Raw genomic sequence first — 23,689 nt, 5'->3', positions numbered from 1 at the left:
AGGCTGCAGAGTGGTGTGAGCAGACGTTGCATAGCTTGCATGCTCTCCACGTAGCCTCATCTTGTTGAAAAGTCTTAACATTCTGGAGGAGCTTAATCCTCATACATTCTCTAGTGGATACGAGTAACATGCATTACTGGACAGTTAAGGGGGAAAATACCAATACCGTTAGTTTTATCTACAGAGGGCAGAGTCAGAACTTCTTAATTCTACTCTAACAGCAAAGCAGGGAACCTTTTTAGCGGGGAACCATGACAACTCTGACACGGTGACTGGCTTCTTAAGGAAGACACTGACTTTGCTGTAACCCCTTTCCAGGCTAAGCAGTTTTGTGGTTTTTGTAGGTATTTCTATCATATTGCTTACATTTCAGTTGCTTGAGGGCAGATGAGCACGGCTCCTTTTGCCTGGGATCCCTCAATATCAACTTGGAAATGATTCTGTACATAATGAATATGTGTAGATTTGCTATTCCCCGGGGTCATAACATCAGTTCTCATTTCAAGGGTATGCTTTCCTATAATGAACCTTGACCGCTTATTAAAAATTCAGATTTTCAGGACCTCGTGCAGGGATTCTGATTGAGAAGGTTTAGCGGTGGAGCCCAATAATCCGAGTTTTAATCAAGCAGATGTGATAAGACTGCTGCAAGTGGTCCATGGACTGCTAGTAGAGAAATGCTGCCCCGGTAAATAAAACTATGCCCTGCCTAACGGGGAAGAAAAAGCCATTGCTGCTTGCTATGAGTTTGGGCCAAAGTCTTCTTGAAATCGGGTCTGCAGAAAGCCATCTGGACATTTGAGTGATCCCATAAACTTGGTCACCATCAGCTGTACTCCATCTTAGATATTGCTCCTGACCGTGGATTTGTGGCTCCGGTTTTATGCTTCTTCTGTCCTGGAGTCCGATGTTTCTTTTGCCACACTGAGGAGATTTATGGCTTTGATGGCTACACTCAAGCGATTTTACTTGTTTTCTATAATCTTGGTGTCCCTAGCAGTGCCCTTCTCATAGCAACACTCACTAAATGAGTAAAGATAGCAAAAAGAGTGACAGTGATTTCAACTTAGTAAATTAATCTTTTGATAAAAAATCTTGGAAAGATGCTGGCAATGTCAAAAACCACGTGGCGTGACAGGCAGAGCAGGGATATTTGAAATTGTCATCATTCAGCTGGAATTCGAAGTGACGACTCAAAGAAACTGCTCCGATAAAAATCTTACCACAGAGCTCCATCCAAATAGATTAAAAGATATCAAAGCGAAATGTGTTTTCTCTTGTGACTTTCTCTCACTGGTAACTGAACACTTGTAAAATTCATGCTGATGCGTCTTACCCATTACCTCGAGTGCACTGTGCCACTGGAGAAAACAAAATTACTTGGACATTTTTGAAGGTTTCTTTACTTTGTAAGATGTATCTGGGGAGCTTATTAAGTTCATTAGAAAACTGGAAGAAATTTAAAAGTCCTTCTAAGGGCCCTTTTCTTCCTTTCTCAAACGACTTTTGCATTTTTAGATAGGAGCATGAATAGATAAAAGGAGAGCTTAGCTAAAACAAATAAAAGTTGATTTGTATTTTTCAGGAGCGTGTGAAAGGAAATGAGTCTATTAATTTCTCTGGGGCTAGGCTCACCCTCCTCTAGTGCCCACAATCAATCTTGACTGGGAGCAGGAGGTCCCTGAGGCAAGGAAAAAACACGTTCTCTATTGAAAATATAGCCTCTTTCCCTGTATTCCTAGAATGTCCTTATAATTAATCGTAAATCAATGATAACCAGTACTTTTTTATGATAACTTTTATTGTGTCATATGCTGGGCTGCTTCTCCACCTGGCTCCCAGGTTTAGAGATTTTGGTAGAGGCAAGGTGGGGGCCCTGAGGTGCCAGGAACGAGTTTTAAAAACATCTTTCCATTACCGGTTAGAGGTGGGGTCGGGGAGATACAATAAGAGAAAAGCTTTTTGTTTTCTCTGTTCTTATTACTATGCAAGACTACGTATTTATTCAGTATCAAAGTCAAAGCTGTGAGGCGGCTGCCTTCTTACTGAGCCTCCCACAGGCCCTGTGTCCATTTCCGCAGCACCGCGGGCCCTCCTTGGCAGCCTAACTTTAATTGTGGACCTTCCCTAATCACTCATGATACTCAGGAATGAGGCATTTCCTGCCTGAACATGAAAATAATCTCCTTTGAGTGATAAAATAAAACATAGACTTGGATATGCGCATGGACCTCTGAAATGAAATTCTTTGATGTTTCTGGTAGGCGTCAAATTGGCTCCTGATTCTAGAACCTGCATGGTGAGGAGGGGAATGTGCGCTTAGCTGGCAAGTTCCCAGGATGGTTTCTGGAAGCAGAGGAGGATGTAGATATCAGCAGGGAGATGAGATAAGTATCACTTACCCTTCAGCTGATCCTTATACTTGACCTGCAAGAGAAGTTCCTCTCAGCTGCAGTTTAAATGAATATGCAGGCATTTTGAAGGGCTTTCTTCCTTGAGGTTGCTTCCGGAGAATCAAAATCTTGTTAGAATTATTCTGGGCACTGATCCAAACTGTGAAGGGCTAAAATATTGCCAACATGGTAATTTACACAATATAATAGCAGAGGAAAATAAATTATCCGCAACTTACAGCAATGCCCTCTGAGCAGAAAGCCTCTTGGAGCACACAAAAATTATACCTACAATATATCAGCAACGTGGGGCCCGGATTAGAAGAATCAGATTCAAGTTCTTGAAAAATTAGTGGAATTTCCATTTTGCCATTTACTTTGGAAATTGGAAAGTCATAATAAATGGGCACAGCCAGTGTCAGTACATGATTGATTGAATTACATATTCCATCCCGTTTTTCATTTAGCACCATATGTCCTCAGAGGGCCTCGCCCTCACGCTCTGGTCAAGTATGGAAACTTGATAGCATTCTCCTTTTGTCTGCAAGGAAACTAAAGCACCAGAAAGTGGGTTTCTTTCGAGGTCACCTCATTGATCTGAGACAAAGCTGTAATGGAATTGAGAGTTATCAAATGCCTGGCCCAGGGCTGACAAGGGCTGTGATTTAGGCCAGATTTTCAGAGCCACAGAGGATCAAAGAAGAAAGGCAATTGTATGTGCTGAGGACTCGGACTTCTAATACACTTTTAATTGAAGTCCCTGGCCTTCTTATGAGCCTTTTTTTTTTTTTTTCGTCTGGGTTTTGCATAAAAATTCCCTTTGCTTCTTGGTCATCGCTGTTGGGGACACGATGTTCCCTTGCTGTGGTCTAATTACATGACTGTTAATTCCTAAAAGATTTTACTTCAGATCCTAGCTCAGAATGATTAAGCAATATGAGCCACAGCTGAATTATATGTAAAAAGAGCACTTGCATTTTATGCAGGGTACAGAAAAGTAGGAAAGAGAGTTAAAAGCAGAATAAAAGAAGCAAAGAAGCAAGAGCTAATTGTGTAGTTTTAGGAACAGAGAGAATAGATGGGGGGATATTTTGGTTCAAGGGAGATTTCACAACTGCCAGTAAGAGATGGAATTCATCTTGGATTCTCTCACTCCAAGTTGCTCATGTCCAGCCATCGGATCCAACATGCTACAACTATTCTTCTTTCTGAAACATCTGCTTCTGTGCTCAATGAAAAATAACACACACCATTTGTTTCAGGTATCAAAGAGGGCTTGGTGGTCTCTCCTTATTCCAGTCCCGTTTTTACCACGTGTGGATTAATAATTCTGACTATGTTACCATTGGGCTGAAGACCACTGATTATCCATTCCCATCCCCCAATCTAAAATTAACTGACTGAAGCTCAAATTCCAACATTCCTCCACTATCTGCTACCTACTTATGTTAAACCTCTCGTACTGTGTTTCATGGCTTCTGTTTGAAATTCAAACTAAAGTAAAATATCAGTTGCCTTCTGGGGAGATCTCAAAGTTTCTATATTTGTTTCATTATTCATTCTGTTTCTTCCAAAGAGAATATCCTCCATGTTCTCTCTGATCTGTCTCTGTATCTGTTGACCTCCTACTTGTCCTTCAAGGCTCACCTTTATGGCACCTCTTGACCGTATTTCTATTTCTTTACTTATTAAACATCACCTTGTATCATGGCTATTTGTCTGACCCACATCCCTGTTGCATTATAATGTCAATGAAATGAGGGAGTGTGTCTTAGTTATATTTGTGGTTTTCTTTCCGCTCCTCTGCCTGGTACATGGCATGGTGCTATACTCACAGGAACAACTAAATAAGTGAATAATGAATACATCAATGAATAATGTGAGTTCTAGAGAAATATAGAAATGTAGGATGAGATCTCTGTACTAAAAATATAAAAATATAAAAATATATTATAAAATATAATATAAATTTAGAAGAAATTTACAGCCCATATTATTTTTTTAAAAAAATATTTTATTGATATTTTACAGAGAGGAAAGGAGAGGGATAGAGAGTTAGAAACATCAATCAGCTGCCTCCTGCACACCCCCTACTGGGGATGTGCCCGCAACCACGGTACATGCCCTTGACCGGAATCGAACCCGGGACCCTTCAGTCCCCAGGCCAACGCTCTATCCACTGAGCCAAACCAGTTAGGGCAACAGCCCATATTCTTAAAATATGGGAAGTGGTGTTTGTATATTTAAGTGTTACATGATTCTCTTGAACAAATGTACCACAGAGATGGAAAAGAGAACTCTTTAAACAGAGATGATCAGTGAATTCTTAGGAAAGCTGGGACTTGAGCTGAGGCAGATGTACTATAGAAAAAAGTTTATTCTATTCTAATGTTATGTATTAATTTTATAATTTATTGTGTATATATCTGTTTTTGTAACTGGACTGTTGAAATTTGAGGGAAAAATACTTTTTTTAAATTGACATGTGCATCTCCTGCAGTACCTAGTATGTGCCTGGCATATAGGACGTGCTCAATAAAACTTTGATTAAATAGGAATGTTAAGAAATTGCCTTACTATTTTTGTTCCAGGATTTTTCAGAAATTCCTTGGTTTCATGAAAGCTAGACCGAACTCCAGGTTTAAGAGTAAGCATATATCTTAGTTGTGGTCAAGGAGATATTAACTGAAAGCTTGCCAGGAGATTCCTGAGAACGTGGTTCTCTCTTACCCACACTTACGGCTACATCCACCTCGGCATTATGACTGGGTGGCCAACATCATGGTAAGGAGGTTGACTCAGATCCTCAACATTCTTGAAGAACTAAATCACACTAATAATTGCCTACAATTATGGGAGAAAAAAGAATAAACATATCTTTAGATATTATTAATCCAATGTTCTAGTTCTCACCGAAAAAATACACAAAACATTCCCCTCATTACCCCCCTTCCGTCTCTCACCTCTCTCTTTCTCTGTGAAACACACACACACACACACACACACACACACACACACACACACACACGAATATAGATTTAGTAGTAGCAGGGGTATACTTACAATGGATGAGGGTAGAATAAGAATAAAAATCACCAAAAAGTGCCTTAGAGGTAATATAGCTTAATGCCCTAATTTCTCAGATAAGGACTCTGAGACACCCCGTAAGGAAGTGACTTGCCCAAAGTAAGTAACACAGCAACAGATTTCTGATCAGAACCCCTTTCCTTAGTGCTAGACCAGAGCTCTTCCCCACTTCTTCCTGTGCAGCTAACCATGTGGTCTTAAGGATTCATAAGGACATAAGAAATTCACCTTAAAAAATTATTGCTCCTTTGTCTGCTTATGAGAATTTTAACTTTTGAAACAGACAAAACAAGCTTTAAGTCTTGAGCTAGAGTTTGAGGGTATTTAGTGAATTGGGCAAGTTGCTTATTTTTTCTCTACATTTCTTCATCTATAAATAGAAATTAAAGTAGAATTTAGTGCATAGAATTCTTGTAAAAAAATACAAGTGAATGTATGTGAAATGCTTAGGATAGTGCCTGAGACAGACTAAAGTACTCAATAAATGTTAGTTCTCACTTTTATTCTTACTGGGACCTCATAACGTTGCCCTCAGCTACCACATATTTAATTCTATTTTAGCCATCAGAGGCATTGTGGATAAAGTATGTCAGCAACTGAAAGGAAAACATGGCATCATTTTCCAAATATATGATGTATTGACTTTTTTTATTGGAAATGTTGTGGAGAGATAGAGTCTGCAAAAACTCAGATGATGAATGGTAAGCAATAAGAAAAATGAATAAAAAGCCATTTGAGAGAATAGTATTTTTTCAAAACCAATTAAATCCGAATCATAATTTTAGATGCAATGTGATGAGGACTTGGATGAAAGTAGTTAGTAGAAGAAATGGAAAGAGCAGATTTGAGAGGTATAATGATGAAAACCAACGACTGGACCTGACAACACACTTCAGACATTGTGAAGGCTGGTGGGGGCGAGAGAACCAAAAAATGTCTAGTTACAGTAATCATTAATATTTCCTGCTTCTGCCAGTGGTCATGAACTCTTTATGCTGTGTAAGAGATACTATGCACATTGTATGCACCCAGAGGGCATGATTCCATTCATGGTTGTAACTGGACTTAGGGTGAGTTTTGCTGTTTGTTTTTTTTTTTTAACATTTTTAAAAAAATATATTTTATTGATTTTTTACAGAGAGGAAGGGAGAGAGATAGAGAGTTAGAAACATCGATGAGAGAGAAACATCGATCAGCTGCCTCCTGCACATCCCCTACTGGGGATGTGCCCGCAGCCCAGGTACATGCCCTTGACTGGAATTGAACCTGGGACCTTTCAGTCCGCAAGCCGACGCTCTATCCACTGAGCCAAACCGGTTTCGGCTGCTGTGATTTTTTAAAAAGGAAAAGCAAGGTGGACTTTCACAGCATTTCAAACCCAAGTGGAGTAGGCTAATTTTGGACGACTGTGTCTAGAAAATTCTTTGCAGTTAAGTTTTCCCAAAGATCATCATGATGGAGGTGAAGCAACAAGAATGAGGTGTTAACATTTCTATCAAGATTTTAAATGCAGAGCCAATAAATTGAAGGGCCAGAGGAAAAGCTGCATATTTGCACTATATCTGTTTCTGTTATTCTCATTTCCTCATCCATAGACAATTTACAATGTTGTGTTTTTTTTTTTCAAACCTAGAGGGCTTTGAATGGAGAACTTTGAATTGAATTTACTGTATAATTTCCCTTCACAGCCACTCCTGAGAGGAACCTGACTGTAGGCTATTGGGATGAGGATTTCTCTTCGATGTGGAAAACAATCCACTCAGAATTTACTAAGATCCCCCGCTTTACCCACAGATTCTTCCTCTGAATTGCCAGGTCCTTTCATTAGATCCAAAATATAACCCAGACCAGGGGTGGGCAAACTTTTTGACTCAAGGGCCACAATGGGTTCTTAAACTGGACCAGAGGGCCAGAACAAAAGCATGGATGGAGTGTTTGTGTGAACTAATATAAATTCAAAGTAAACATCATTACATAAAAGGGTACGGTCTTTTTTTCCCCTTAGTTTTATTCATTTCAAACGGGCCGGATCCTGCCTGCGGGCTGTAGTTTGCCCACAGCTGACCTAGACTGTTTGAGCAAATGATAAAGTAGAATATAGAATCTGATTCTCAGCCTAGATTTCAATCAAATCCTATATTAGTTTGCTAGGTCTGCCATAACAAAATATAAGTTTCTCCTGCTACTTAAAGGTAGAACATTCTTATAAAATCAGTCATAATTCAAAATGGTATAAAGCGAAGACACAATTACAGTAGTCTTCCCTTTTGTTTTCCAAGGTTTCAGTTACTCATGGGCAACCATGGTCCAAAAATATGAATTTCAGAAATAAACAATGTATGAGTTTTAAATCGAGTGTCATTTTGAATAGTGTGATGAAATCTCACGTCATCTCATGGGGTCCACCCTGGACCTGCCTCATCTGGTCCTCTGTTCTCCAGCATCTTCATGCTGTGCCCACTCCCAGCCCCATAGTCACTTAGTGTCTCTTGATCATCAGATCAACTGTCCTGGTATTGTAGTGCTTGTGTTCAAATAACCTTTATGTTACTTAATAGTGGCCCCAACGTGCAGGGTAGTCATGCTGAGAATTCAGATATGCCAAAGAAAAGCCATACAGTGCATCCTTTAAGTGAAAAGGTGCATATAGCACAATAAGATTTTTGAGAGAGGGAGGGAGGCCACATAACTTTAATTACAGTATATTGTTATAATTGTTCTATATTATTATTAGTTATTGTTGTTAATCTCTTACTATGTCTAATTTAAAAATTAAACTTTATCATAGGTAACTATGTACAGGAAAAAACAGAGTCCAGTGCTATCGGTGATTTCAGGCATTCCCTGGGAGTCTTGGAATGAACATGTCCCCCACAGATAAGGGGGGACTACTGTACCATTAATTTTTATGAAAAAGATTTTTGAGCATTCATAGATCCTAAAATTAACCTACCAAATCATACCAAGGAACACATAAAACCTAATATAATACTAACATACAGTGAAAGCAGGAAAAATATGATAGTACACAGCCTACATGAAGTAGATAAACGTATGTACAGAGTAGTTTCACTCACCAGTGCATGCTGCCTCTCTAATGGCTCATGGCAGATCAAATGCTGGATGCTCTTTTTGCCTTTTTTTTTTTTTTTTTGGTAAAAGTGAAAATCCTCTTAGATTTCTTATGATTCATGAAAACAGGTACTAAAGTGGTCTTTCGTAAAAGCAGAGTGGTGTGAAGCAAACCTTTGAATAAGTTGAGTATACCTTTGCTGTGCTTTTAAAATGAAAGCAAGGATGGGCTTTCACAGCATTTAAAACCCAAGTGAAGCAGGCTAATTTTGGACAACCATTTCCGGAAAACTCTTTGTAGTTAAGTTTTCTCCAGGATCTTTATGATGGGGGTGAAGCAACAGAATGGAGTGTTAACATTTCTATGAAGATTTTAAAGGCAGAGCCAATAAACTGAAGGGCCAGAGGAAGATCGGCATATTCGCACGGGCTGTGTGGCCTCAACCACAGAAATTTACTTTCTCGGAGTGCTGGAGGCTGGAAGGCCAGACCAGGGTGTCAGCAGGCTTGGATTCTTCTGAGGACTCTCTCCTTGGCTTGTAGATGGCTGCCTTCTCCCTGTCCTCACATGGTTTTTCTTCTGTGTGTACCCCTTCCTGGTGTCTCTCTGTATGCATTATCAAGTGCAATCACATCCTGAGATGCTCGGGGTTAAGGTTTCAACATATAAATTCGGGGTGGACACCGATTAGCTCCTAACACTCCACCCTCTGAACCCCTAAAATGCATTTGCTTCTCACATGCAAACTACATTCATCCCCATCCCAATAGCCCAAGTCTTAATCTTCAAGTTTGGTTTCTTTTTGCTTAACAATTCATTCTTCTATTTCTTTCTCTCACATTTTACCACATGCAGGTTGCACCTTCAACATTTTGCTTAGAAATCTCCTGTGCTAAATATCTAAGTTCATCATTCACAACTTCTATTCTTCACAGAACAATAGGACACAATTCAGTCAAGTTCTTTGTCACTTTATAGCAAGGATTGCCTTTCCCCCAGTGTCCAGTAACATGTTCCTCATTTACATCCAATGCCTCACCAGGGTGTATTTAAACATCTTGCATACATGTATCTTGTATATGCATATTTAAACAAATGAACATATTTCTACTAACAAGGCAATCTAGACTTTTTCTAACATGTACCTCAAAACTCTTCCAGTCTCCAATCACTACCCAGGTTCAAAGCCCATTCCACATTTTTAGATATTTGTTATAAGAGCACTCCACTTCCTAGTAGCAAAATCTGTTAGTTCGCTAGGGTTGCCGCCACAAAGTCCTGCAAATGAGTGGGTGACTTAAAACAACAGAAATGTATTTTCCCATAGTTCTGGAGGCTAGAAATCTGACATGATTCCTTCTGGTGGCTCAGCGGGAGAATATTTCCGAGCTTCTGGAGGGACTCTCCATCCTTGGCCTTCCTTCGCTTGCAGGGGCATTGCTCCACCCTCGGCCTGTGTTATCACGTGTAACACTCTACCTGAGTGTTTTTGTGTCCCTGGTTTTCATCTGACCTTCTTGTAAGGACAACGAGCGTGAGATTTAGGCCCCAATCTCATCATAACTATATTACATCTTCAAAAATTTTATTTACAAATAAGGTCACGGTCACAGGTACTGGAGTTAGAACTTCAGCATGGCTTTTTATACTTACAACACCACTCAGCACTCTTTTTGTCGCTTTTCCTCTGTGGTTGAAGGGTATTAGAGGTGATTGTTGGATTCAAAATTTTCCTATTCTGTCAAGCTTTTTCATTGTTTGTGCAAGAAACACTATTTTGATAGACGTAACAGGACATGGTGACTAATTTGAAAGAGGTGGCGATAAATGAAGTGTCAGATGACGTCAAGGTATGATGAGCACCTTAAAAACCCTAGCAATCCCCTAGGCAGACTTGAAGATGTGATTACATGCAAGGTACATAGGTGATGTGCTCTCTCTAACAACCCCTCTATTCAAGCAAGACATTACCCTAAGACTACGTGGTCCTGTCCTCAAGCATAAAATTCCAATTACTGTGGTCGACAAGTTCGTTAATGAGTTAAGCCTATCTACCTCTCCATACTCAATTCCTACCTCCTTTCTCCTGTGATAAAATTACTCATCATATAAAATGTACATTTTTTGTTACTTAAAAAAAAATAAATAACAGATAGTTAGCTTCCTGCTGGAATTTCCCAGACTCTCTTGCAGCTAGAGTAGCCATTGACTATTTTTTTTAAGTTTCAAAATATTTATTGAAAAACAATTTACCATGACATTCCTATACCACAAACATACCACAGGACTCTAATAACCAACAAAAGTATACAAAGCCTATCCTGAAAATATCTTTGGAGGTATTAAATATATAGGCCCACGAGGATAGAGCTGAGTAAACTTCAAAATGTTAGTCCTTGGTCACACAGACTATTTGGTCACTCAGCCACAATCCCCACTGGTTTTTATAGCATAAGTTATGGGAACTTCTCTTCCTGACACTGGAATCCTGGGCTGGGGGGCCTAGTATGGGTCTGGGACCCCTCACTTTCCACAGGGGACCTCTGCAGTTGAGCTATCCTTCCTGATTATTATCTGTCACACATGGGTATGGGACCAACCTGTTCCATTTCTCCACCCCTCCTACCAGTCTCAATGTAGCTTCTTTATATCTTTAGTTGTAGGACTTCTGATCAGCTAGATTTTAGGTGGTTTTGAATGACAGTTGCTCTGTAGTTTTCATTTTGATGTGGCTGTGGGATGATTCAAGTACTGCATTTACCTATGCTGCCATCTTCAGAGAAATGCTGGACCTATGGAATATATTCTTTACTGTCTGATATATTTTAGTCAAAATTGTATATTTGGGATATTATCTACATTGTTGTACATGTTATACAAAGTTATTCCTTTTAGTTGAAGTTTAGCATTCCAAATTATAATTATAATTTATCTAGTCTATTTTTCCCCAATGTGAGGATATTGTGAATAATTATTCTTATGTATGTCTCTTAGAGCACAGGTATGCCCATTTAAAAAAATAGTTTATTGAATTTGAGAGAGTGGAAGGGAGAGGAAGAGAGAAAGAGAGAAAGATGTCATAGTGCAACATCCATCCACTGCCTCCTGCACAACCCCTTCCGGGGATCAAACCCACAACCTGGGCATGTTCCCTGACCAGAAATCGAACTGGCAACCTCTTGGTGCACTGAGCCAAGAGGTATGCCCCTCTTTTTAGGGTATATCCCTAGGAGTGGATACACATATCCTGAAATAGTCTAAATAATCCCAAAATGTTTCTAAATGGTTTTAACCCTTAGGACTCCCACCATCAATGTTTCATATCCTCACCGTGATTTCCTTTTTTACCATAAAGGTTGTGAAGAGCAAATTGACTTTCTTCATATTCAAAATAAAACATGAAGAAAAAGGAGAGAATAGGGATATAATAGTCACTTAAAGAAAACAAAAACAGCCAAGACAGGCTGTTTATATGGGAAATGAATTTAAGAAAGATGTAATAGCTGTTGTTATTATAGAAAGATAATCACTCTTGCCCTTTTCCTCCTCTCTGAGGTATGAGGAGACCCAGTGTATCTGATTACCTTCAATACCTCAGGCCAGTAATAATTTCATGTAACAGCCATGAGGCACCCAGAGTGTTGTTTTCCAATTCCTCTAGCACTATAGCTAAACACATTAAATGTGGTAATTGTCCACTATGAAGTTCATGGGGATTAATCTGCCCTTTCTTAGTACATAACTGACAGTCAACATGTTTTTGGAATATATTTTACTTTATTTTTCCCCTCAAGGGAGTAGAAAGAATTTGTCATTACAAAAATATTGAATAGAGGATTTCATTAGCTGACAAATGAAGCTGAAATTCATAAACATGTCTCCAAAAGGATGGATAGAGAAGGTAAAGAAGAGATAATAAGAATTCTATTATGTTTACATTCATCGACTTTAAATGCTTTCTCAAACAAATGCAAAGACCTTTATCAATGTTGTTCTCTCAACAATGCTTGTTGAGGGATGACTTGAAGGCAGAGAGTTTAATATGAATTTAAATATTTCTGTGTATGTCTTTCTTATGATTAGAATATATAATCTTATATTTACTTTGTGCTTTCCAATAAATAAGCTATTTTTCTGCATTCTTCCAATTTTGTCTCCTCTGAGAAAACTTTCACGTATACAAATTTTCTCCTTAGTTTATTATGTACAAATTTACGATAATGAAAATATTTATTGAATCTTTGCAGTCACTGATATCTTGCAAGCTGTTTGGTTTAGATTGGCACTTGGATGTATGACCCTAGCATGTTCAGAAATGTCTTATGCCATGCCAAGTGTTAGCATCAGGACTCTTGCAGGGGTGGCAACTATGGTTACCCACCATGGTTCTGAGGGGCCAATAGCACTAAGGACCTATGATCTGTGGACCCATCTGTGTCCTCCAAAGGCCTGTGAGCCCTTCAAAGGTAGTTACCATGCATTATTCATTTTGTCCCTTTTAAATGTCTTATGCACAAAAATGACATTTAGTGAAGATTTCTTGAATGTTTAATAAGTATTAAAATAAAATAAAAAACACATCAAGATAAGACACTTTTAGAGAAGAAAACACCATGGAGAAAATAGTTTTGATATGACTTACTGACATAAGGGGGTTATTTTTGCACACACACAAAAATGAAGTCTATATTAATGCAATCCAGGACCACAATATTAGGATCTTAATATTCTATCCCTCTTTCTCTTCTGTTTTATTTTTAACTAATTTATGAAAATTTACAATATGATGAGCATTGTTTGAATTGTAAATTATGTTATATGTATTATCTTAGTTAACAGTTCAATGAAAGTATTTCCACATTTTATAGATGAGGCCATTAACATTTGGGAGATTAATAAACTTGCACATAATCATACAACTGGTAAGTAACCGAGGCAGGATTTGAATCCACGTCTGTCTGACATCAGAATCCACATTTTTAGAAATTGAATTATAGTTCTAGATTGTTTTTTGGTGCTGGAAGAACTGAAGCATCTCAAAGGGGTACCCACATGTCTCTTGTATATGTTTCATCATTGCCCTTGCTTCAGATGTGCAACCTCCAGCTAGTTCTGTTAAGTTCTGTTTAATTCCACCTAAAACAGGTGCTGGTGGACTTTATAAATCACCAGCTTCCCTCCAGATTTAGAGGACCCAGCTCCAATCTGGAGGCAGCTTTCAGAAATTTAGGGAATTGTCCACATGGAGTAGGCTGGTTGCAAACCAAGAAGAATCTCAGGGCACACACAGCCTGCTGGTCTGTCTGCCTGATGAATAGTGACAATGTCAAAGGATGGTATTCCCTGCAACCAACAGGAAAGAAAGCATCATAGCTCCTAAGTACAGGTGATACACTCAACTCACAGTAGGAGTTCAGATAACTGGTAAGCCGACTCCCTCATTTGTAGTGTATTAAAGTATCCACTGACATCACAGAGGGAAACTTGGCCTCTGCAGTGTTCTGGAAGAAACAGTTAAGAAGTGTGTTCATGTGACATCAAGTAGGCTTCTCCTTGAACACCATCTAGGAGGATTCTAGGTTAGGGGTGCCAGATTTAGCATTAAAAAATATAGCATGCCCAATTAAATTGGGATGTCAGATGAGCAATGTAACTTTTTAGTATAAGTATGTCCCATGCAATATTTGGGATACATTTTTATTGTTTACTAGAGGTCTGGTGCATGAAATTTGTGAACAGGTGGGGTCCTTAGGCCTGGCCGGCAATCAGGGCTGATCAGGTTCCCTGCGTCCCCACCTCTCCGCTTCCTCCTTCCCTTGCTGCCCATGTCCACTGCCACCCACCCCCAGTTCCCCATCCCAGCCTGGGCCCAGGCCCGATCAGGACCTGCCAGCCGGGGGGAGAGGTCAACTGTCACCACGGTGGGTGGGTGGCAGGGCGATCAGGTCCAGCTGGCTGGAGGGAGGGGTGGGGGGTGGGACCTGGGAGGTTGGCCACTGGCCCTGAGGAGGAAGCTGGCCCTCGGTCTCCTTGGGAAAGGGGCTGTATCCACCGCCACCCACCCCCGGTTCCCTGTCCCAGCCTGGGGGCCTGGCCAGGATCAGGGCCTGTGGGCTGGGGGCAGCTCCCGCATTGAGTGTCTTCCCCCTGGTGGTCAGTGTGCGTCATAGCGGCCAGTCATTTCAGTCATTCCGTCATAACAGTTGCTTAGGCTTATATATATATATACTAGAGGCCTGTTGCACCAAGAGATTCCTGCAATAGGCCTTCCCTTCCCTTGGCTGCTGGCACCAGTTTTCCTCTGGCACCCAGGACCCAGGCCTTCGCTCTGGCTGGGCTCCGGCCAGAGCTCCCCCGCCCCCCCCCAGCCATCAGGCCTCATGGCTCCTCTGATCCTGGGGCCGGTAGGCCTCATGGCTCACTGCTGGGCTGGCTTTGGGGCCGTTTGGCTTCACTCCACCGCTTGGAGCCTACATATGCAAATTAACCATCATCTTTGTTGGCAGTTAATTTGCATATCACCCTGATTCGCCAATGGGAAGCGTAGCAAAGGTACGGTCAGTTACCCTTTTTGTCTTTTATTAGATAGGAGATATATATATATCTATATATATCTATATATATATCTATATATATATCTATCTATATCTATATCTATATCTATATCTATATCTATATCTATATCTATATCTATATCTATCTATCTATCTATCTATCTATCTATCTATCTATCTATCTATCTATATATATATATATATTAGAGGCCCAGTGCACAAAATCATGCGAGGATAGGGTCCCTAGACCTAGCCTGCTATCAGGGCCATTTTCTGCCCACTCACCAGTCCCTGGCTGCCGCTGCCGCCACCAGCAACCCAGTTCCTCTCGCAGGCCCTTGTCCCGCCCCGCCACTGCCACCAGCCAGCTGGTTCCCCTCACCGCCCACCCCCCCCCCCACCACCTCATAGCTACTAGTCAAGCAGTCATTCTAGTCGTTATACTTATGGTCTGGCCTTTTATTATATAGGATTGTTGCTTATCTAAAAACCAAATCTATATTTGACATTCTGTATTTTATTTGGCAATCCTGTCCTGAGTTCATCTGATGAAACATGAGTTTGTTGCTTTAGCTTATTACAGCAATAGTTCACATTACTTGTAGGTATAACGTCTTTTCCCTATTTTATTTACCATACTGCCTTTGACTATGATTTCTCATCATTTGGTTGGCATCAATCTGACCGTATTTCAAGTCTGTTCCTGGTCGTGAGTCTGCTTGCCTTCTGATCTAATATAATTATCAATTAAAAATCATTTCTGAACTAATTATACCTGCCACATGAGCCTCACAATTATTCACAACCTAAACAAGTGACCAGCTGGTTGTCTACACTACACCTGTATCTCACTGGCCCCAGACCTATCTGCATGCCCCTCTGTCAACATGACTCAACTGAAGGTAGTCACGGATGGAGTGTTTGGAAATTATGAAGTGCGTGCATCAGTTATCTGTTTACACAATAATGCTGAGTAACCAACAAGTGACATGCAACAATCACTTAGCTCCTGAATCTGTGGGGTTCATCTGACCTCTTCTCCTCACTGGGATCTGGTCTTTGCTCGATCATGCATCTGCGGCCTGTGTGCTTGTGCAAGGCAGAGCTGGTAAAGTTGGCTGGACTTGTTCACATGTCAGTTAGTTGAGAGCTGAACTAAGATGGTTTCACCTGGGACAACTGAAATGTCTTATGTCTTCATCTGGCCTGGACATGTTCTCATAATACCAGCAGACGGCAAGAATGAGCAGAAATACTTGGGAACTTTTATTAAACCTGAGCCTGAGTCGCATCTATGAACATCCTGTTGGCTGGAAAAAGTCACCATGTCAGTCCAAATTCAAGGAGTGGGGAAACAGACTGCCGTGTTGTTAAGAGGTCCTGAAAGTAATGTTGAAAAGGGTACAGATGGCAGATGAGGTGAAAAATTTGTACTATCAATGAAATCAGACCAGAATTGACAATATTTTACAAAGTCAAGTAACTTAGAAGATTAAAAAAACAAAAAACAAAAAGACATCACCTAAGACACACTGAGGAGGGTCCAGAGACAGAATATGAGGAACAGAATATGGGGCTGGACAAAGGGCAAAGTGAGGTGAAGGATAGGGAGTCCATACATGGTTGGAGAGGAGGCTGAGAGTTACAAAGGAGCCAGACAGGTCTTATTGGCTTAAAAAAAAATCACTTAATTAATCTTCCATGTTTTATAGACATTTTACTAAATTCATGGTAGTTTTGTCATTTATTATTGGGTATTTCTTTCTCCAGCTGTACAATGAGAGCTTATATTAAATTAAAATTTACTAACTTTGGAACTAATCTAGCTAACAAACGTGGATTTTTTTTTTAGGGGGGGGTCAGACTAGTGTTTAACTTTTTAATGTTTTATGAAAATTCTGATCTTTAATTTTTCACAGGCCTGTTATTTTAATTTTATTCTTCAAGTTTTCATAGGCCTGTTAATTTTTTACCTTGCTCTTAACACATTTATATTTTCTACCTAGCTTTTAATGCATTTGAGTTTGAAAGCCCTCAGGTATTTTAAATTTCCTTTTCAGTTGTATATTTCTCATTTTTAGAAAAGCATGGGTATAAGTTTAGGGTGGCACTAAATAGAGAGATAAAATAATGTAGGTTAAAAAAAAAGTATTGCAAAGTCCTTCTGAAAATACCACTGAGATTAAGAAAAATCTCAGTCTGGCAATTTAACAACTAAACAGAGTTGCTTAATTAAGGGAGACAACATTATTGAGGTCAAGATGACAACAGATTCTTGTTTATTTACTTGTTGCAGGAGAAAACAATACTGATAAATGAAAAATAATTGAAAAAAGCTATGTAGAAATTATAATAACTGAAAGCTCTCTAGACCTAGGGTCAAGGAATGTTCTGTAACTGAAAATCTTTCTTTTAATTTAAGTTGAATGCTTAATTTCTTAAAAGTTCTGTATTGTAATCACTTTGAAATAAATGCCACCGTGCCTGTGAGTAAGGAACTATATGCAGGAAAGAAGCAACGGATCCTTGTCATCTCAAATTATCTTCTCCGTAAGTGAGAACAGATGTTTGAAGTGTAACAGATTTCAGAGAATTATGTTAGGCATGGTAAGCTAGAGGCACATGGATTGCAATTTATAAAAGGTGCAAACTGGCATGTCTATATGTTGTCGGCTAGACCAGGAAATTCCTCACCAACCTTTGTCTTCTGTGTTTCCTACACGGGGTATCTGCATCTGTTGTATAAAACTAATGGTAAAAAATCAGGAAAAGCTTTCAACTTAGAGGATTTCAGCTTATAGTGAAGTTGAAATCATATTATTTAAAGTGCAGGTTAGAAAACATGCTTATATTTGCTTGCTTTTAAAAGAAGTAAGGTATACCAGGCTGGTGTGGGTCAGTGGTGAGAGTGACCTATGAACCACGAGGTCTGGTTCAGTTCCCAGCCAGGGCACACGCCTGGGTTTCAGGCTTCGTCCCCAGTAGGGGGCGTATAGGAGGCAGCCAGTTGATGATTCCCTCTCATCATTGATATTTCTATCGTTTCTCCCTCTCCCTTCCTCTTTGAAATCAGTAAAAATATATTTAGGAAAAAAAAACAACCTGCTTTTTTTAATTTTTATTTTTTTAAAGAAGTGAAGTGCATTGCCTTTCTAATTGCAAAATGGGAAGCAGCTGAGACAGATTTGGGAGGAAGGAGAATACAGTGGGGCCTTGATTTACGAGCTTAATTCGTTCTGAGACCAAGCTCGTTAAGGAGCTTGTTAACTCAAATTACTCTATCAACTCAATGCAAAAAATCGGCTGAGAGACAGCTGGTATCTCAAAAAACTCGTTAGTCGGGACACTCGTAAGTCAAGGCCCCACTGTAATGTGGGCATTACATTTTGAGAATCAGGAAGAAGCACTGAGAAGGCTGATCTTTTTTCATATATAAATGGCAATATCAGTCATTAAGAAATAGATTATAAGAATTTGAGTTTACCTGGTAATCTAAAATTGAAAACTAGAGCAAGTAAAAATGGATCAAAGGTAGGGCCTTTCAAAGATGGAACCAGATCACCAGGCAGGGGCAATGGGACAAATTTATCAATGAACTTGCTAAATGTTAGGTTATGTTTTATGGATGAAGTGGCTCACATCCGGGAGAGCTACCTTTTTAAAAAAAATCCACTTTCATTCATTTTTTCTTTCCTTTTTAACACTGCCAAAGTAATTATTAGCTTACTAGTTGTGTGATTGCTACATAATAGACAAACAATAAATATTTTTGAATGAAAGAATAAAAATATTGATCATGGAACATGCATAGAAATCTAAAGAAAAAGCACAATGTAATCCATCATTATTAATATTTTGGTTTAAAATAAGTAATGCTATTACATAATATTTGCTCATCTTTTATTTTCCCCATGAATCCTTTCCCATCCCACTCAATGTGCTTTCAAAAACTATTTTGTCCAGTGAATAGTGATTTTATATTGTTTCTAGACAGCTATTAATAATTTCCTATAATCTGTAAATCTATTACCTATTTTATCTGTGTTTTATATTCTCTATGTTTTATTTGTTTTAACAATTCTAATAGTATTCTGATAATATAAAGAATATATGCTTATAGGAAAGATTCAGTATAATATTTTCTCAATTATAAGTTAATATCAATTGAAATTCACACCAATATTTAATAACATTTCTCAGGAAATAAAATTCCATTACCTGTGCCTACCAATTGTAAAATACAACCTGATTTTAGGATGAGTGGAACATGCACCTCAGAATTGAGGATTACAGGGTTAATCATAGTGAGCATGTGTGGAAAATAATAAATGTACCAAATGGTGCCAGTCACCACTGAGGCTTATGAGGGAGGTATGGTGCTGTTATTATGATTCATATCTTAAAGAAAAGGAAATTCAAACTTAGAGATATTAAAAAACTTATTTAAGATTACACCAAAGGGGATAGATATAAAAATCCAAACCCAGATCAATCTAAGCAAGAAACTATTTTAATTATAGTAAAAAATTATCTATTTCTCTCTCTCTCCCTCTCTCTTTTTCGCAGTCTCACACAAAAGTAAACACACTCTAACAGTTGATAGCTGAATTTTGAAAATGAAATTAAAAAATATTTTTTTATTGATTTTTGAGAGGAAAGGAGAAGGAGAGAGAGATAGAAATATCAATGATGAGAATCATTGATCAGTTGCCTTCTGCACAGCCCACACTGGGGATCAAGCCCTCTACATGGGCATGTGCCCTGACTGGGAATAGAACTGTTACCTCCTGGTTCATAGGTAGATGTTCAACCACTGAGCCATGCCGACTGGGCAAAAATGAAATGTATTTTAATAAACACAGGCTTTGTAATTATTCAAAGTGTGTGTATACATTTTTGGGTACACTGTTTGACTGTTCGACTGTTCAACCAGTAGCTATGATGTGCACTGATCACCAGGGGGCAGATCTTTAATGCACAGGCATGGAAACATGGAACTGACTGATGAATCTCAGAGGGAAGGGGGTGGGAGTAGGGCAGGAAGAGATTAACCAAAGATCTTATATGAATACTAGAGGCCTGGTGCATGGATTCATATATATGTATATCTCCTTTGGAGAAATATCTATTGAAGTCTTTTGCTCATCTTTTAATTACTTGTTTGTGAGTTTTTTGTTGTTGTTGCTGTTAAATTATAGGAGCTCTTTGTATATTTTGGATAGTAAAATTTTATTATTTTATTAAATATATGATTTGCAAATATTTTCTCTTAATGTGTAGGTTGTCTTTTCACTATCTCGATATAACTTTGATACATAAGTTTTAAATTTTGATGCAGTTAAACTTATCTATATTTATTTAATTGTGGCTTTCATGTCATATCTAAGAATTCATTGCCAAATATAAGTTCGTGAAGTTTTTTTTAAGAGCTTTATAGTTTTAGTACTTTGTTTTTTGCTGGCCTTTGACGCATTTTGAGTTAATTATTTTATTTAATGTGAGGGGCCCAACTTCATTCTTTTACATGTGTAAATTCAGTTGTTCTAGCACCATTTATAGAATAATACTATTCTTTTCTTATTAAGTGGGGATTTGACACCTTGTCAAAAAAATCAGTTGTTTATAAATATATGGGATTTTTATGGACTAAATTTTAATCCATTGGTCTATATGTTTATTATGTCAGTACCATAATATTTTGATTACTATAGCTTTGTAGAAAGTTTTGAAATCAGGAAGTGTGAGCCTGATTTCAAAGTTTGTTTTTCTTTTCAAAATTGTTTTGGCTATTCAAGGCCCATTGCAATTCCATATGAATTTGAAGTGTGTGGTTTCCATTTCTGCAAAAAGTTGTTAAAATTTTGATAGGGATTACATTAAATATATAGATTAGTTTGGGTAGTATAGACATCTTAACAACATTAAGTCATCTAATCCATGAATTTGGGATAACTTTCCATTTATTCAGGCCTTCTTTAATTTCTTTCAGCAATGTTTTTTTTTGTTTGTTTTGTTTTTTTCAGTGTACAAGTCTCACCTCCTTTGTTAAATTATTCCTAGGTATTTTATTATTTGAGGTAATATTAAATATGGAATTGCATTCTTAATTTCCTCTTTGAATTGCTCATTGTTCGTGTACAGAAATGAAGTTGATTTTCATGTTTTGATCTTATACCCTACAATTATTTGTTGAATTTGTTTCTTAACTTAATATCTTTCTTATATCCTTTTGTATTTTCTAATGTAGAATGTTATCATCTGTAGAAATCATTTACTTCTTTCCCAATTTAGTTGCTTTTGTGTTTTTAATGAATTTACTACTATTACTTTTTTTCTTTAAGAAAATAAAATTCAGCCCTAATCTTATCACTCAGAGGAGATAATTGTTGACAGTTTGATAGATATCTTCCTAGATGCTCTTTCCCTCCAATTTTCCACCTGTCAATCATTTCCTTATTTAAATTTCTTTTTAATTATTATATAATATACATATATGTTATACATATATGTGAGATATATATATGTGTATATATACATATATATATATATTCTTAGAAAATTATCCATTTTACTTAGGATTGCAATTACTTATTTATACCTGACAGAATTTTATTTTATAAAAACCTTCAATGAACCAGATCTTCAATGTAATTTTTCTAATGAATTAATATTTATAATTACTTTACAGTTTTCTTCTTCCCACTTACCTCTAATTATTTTTATAGATCTATCACTGAAATTTTAACTTTATTCATCCTTTCTTTTTAAAATTATATATCTCAAAAAAGACTTTTACTTGTTTAATTTCAATTCGAATGATTTTCCACATATAGTTTTCTTATTGTAGGCACATGTTCTTCTTCTTCTATTTTTTTAATCCTCACTCAAATATATGGTTTTTTTTAAAAAATTTAGAGAGAGTGTAAGGGAGAGGGAAAGAGAGCAAGAGAAACGTTGCTGTGAGAAATAAATATTCATCAGTTTCCTCCCATAAGTGCCCCCACTAAGAATTGAACCCATGACCCTTCAGTGCATGGGACAAAACTGCAACCACTGAGCACACTGGCCAGGGTCTGTAGGTACATTTTTTTAACCTGAAATTGCAATCATACTTTCTACTTTGACTCATGAATTATTTGCACTGTTTAATTACTCTGGGTGCAGCTTTTATTTATAAACTAGGGGCCCGGTGCACGAAATTCGTGCAATGGGTGTGTGTGGGGAGGGGAGTGTCCCTCAGGCCAGCCTGCCCCCTCTCACATACTGGGAGCCCTCAGGCATTGACCCCCATCACCCTCCAATCGCAGGATCGGCCCCTTGCCCAGGCCTGATGCCTCGGCCAGAGGCGTAGACCCCCATCATCCTCCGATCGCCTGATCGGCCCCTTGCCCAGGCCTGACGCCTCCACCAGAGGTGTCAGGCTTGGACAGGGGACCCCCATCTCCCCCCAATCACTGGCTCTGGCCCGTGCCCAGGCCTGAGGCCTCTGGCCCAGGAATCATGCCTGGGCAGGGGACCCCCATCTCCCTCTGATCGCTTGCTCCACCCCCCGCCCAAGCCTGACGCCTCTGACCCAGGCTTCAGGCCTGGGCAAGGGGACCATCATATCCCCCCAATCCCTGGCTCCGTCCCCCACCCAGGCCTGATGCCTCGGCCAGAGGAGTTGACCCTCATCACCCTCCGATCACCAATCACCGGATCGGCCCCTTGACCAGGCCTGAGGCCTCCGGCAGAGGTGTCAGGCCTGGGCAGGGACCCCCAGCTCCCCGCGGTTGCAGGCTCCGCCCCTGCCCAGGCCTAATGCCTCTGGCTGAGGCGTCCGGCTCGGGCAGCAGGGACCCGCAGCTGCAGCGGCCCTGCGGTCGTGGGCTCCGCTTTAGGCCCAGGCAAGGGACCCCTAGCTCCCGGGACTGCCAGCTTCGACCAGTGCCCAGCTCCCATATCTGGCTCCACCCCTACTTCCTGCTATCACTGGCCAGGGCGGAAAAGGCGCCTGATTCTCCGATCATGGCTGGGGGGCAGGGCAAAGGCGGCCCCAGGGCCGCCTTTGCCCTGCCCCCCAGCTCTTAGCTCCCCCCTGGGTTTCTGATCACTGTCAGTGGCAGGGGGCTTCTTCCTGCTTTCCCTTTCGCCTCCCTGCATTGTGCCTACATATGCAAATTAACCGCCATCTTGTTGGCAGTTAACTGCCAATCTTAGTTGGCAGTTAACTGCCAATCATAGTTGGCAGTTAATTTGCATATAGCCCTGATTAGCCAATGAAAAGGGTATCGTCGTACGCCAATTACCATTTTTCTCTTTTATTAGATAGGATAGAGACAGAGGATTTAAGCTATATAGTTTATGGTAATTGGCAGATTTGCTTTTCTTTCACTGTAATTTCATTAAATCCTAGCTTCAAAGATGTTTATTTTCTTTTAATTCTCACCGAGGATATTTTTTCCACTGATCTTTAGAGAGAGAGTGGAAGGAAGGGAAGAGGAGGAGGAAAGATAGAGAAACATCGATGTGAAAGAGACACATTGACAGGTTGCCTCCCACACCTACCCTAATGGGGGTGGGGATTGAACCTGCAAATCAAG

Source organism: Myotis daubentonii, chromosome 7, assembly GCF_963259705.1.
Source record: "Myotis daubentonii chromosome 7, mMyoDau2.1, whole genome shotgun sequence".
In the NCBI taxonomy this organism is placed as follows: domain Eukaryota; kingdom Metazoa; phylum Chordata; class Mammalia; order Chiroptera; family Vespertilionidae; genus Myotis; species Myotis daubentonii.
Note: the sequence above shows the minus strand (reverse complement) of the source record.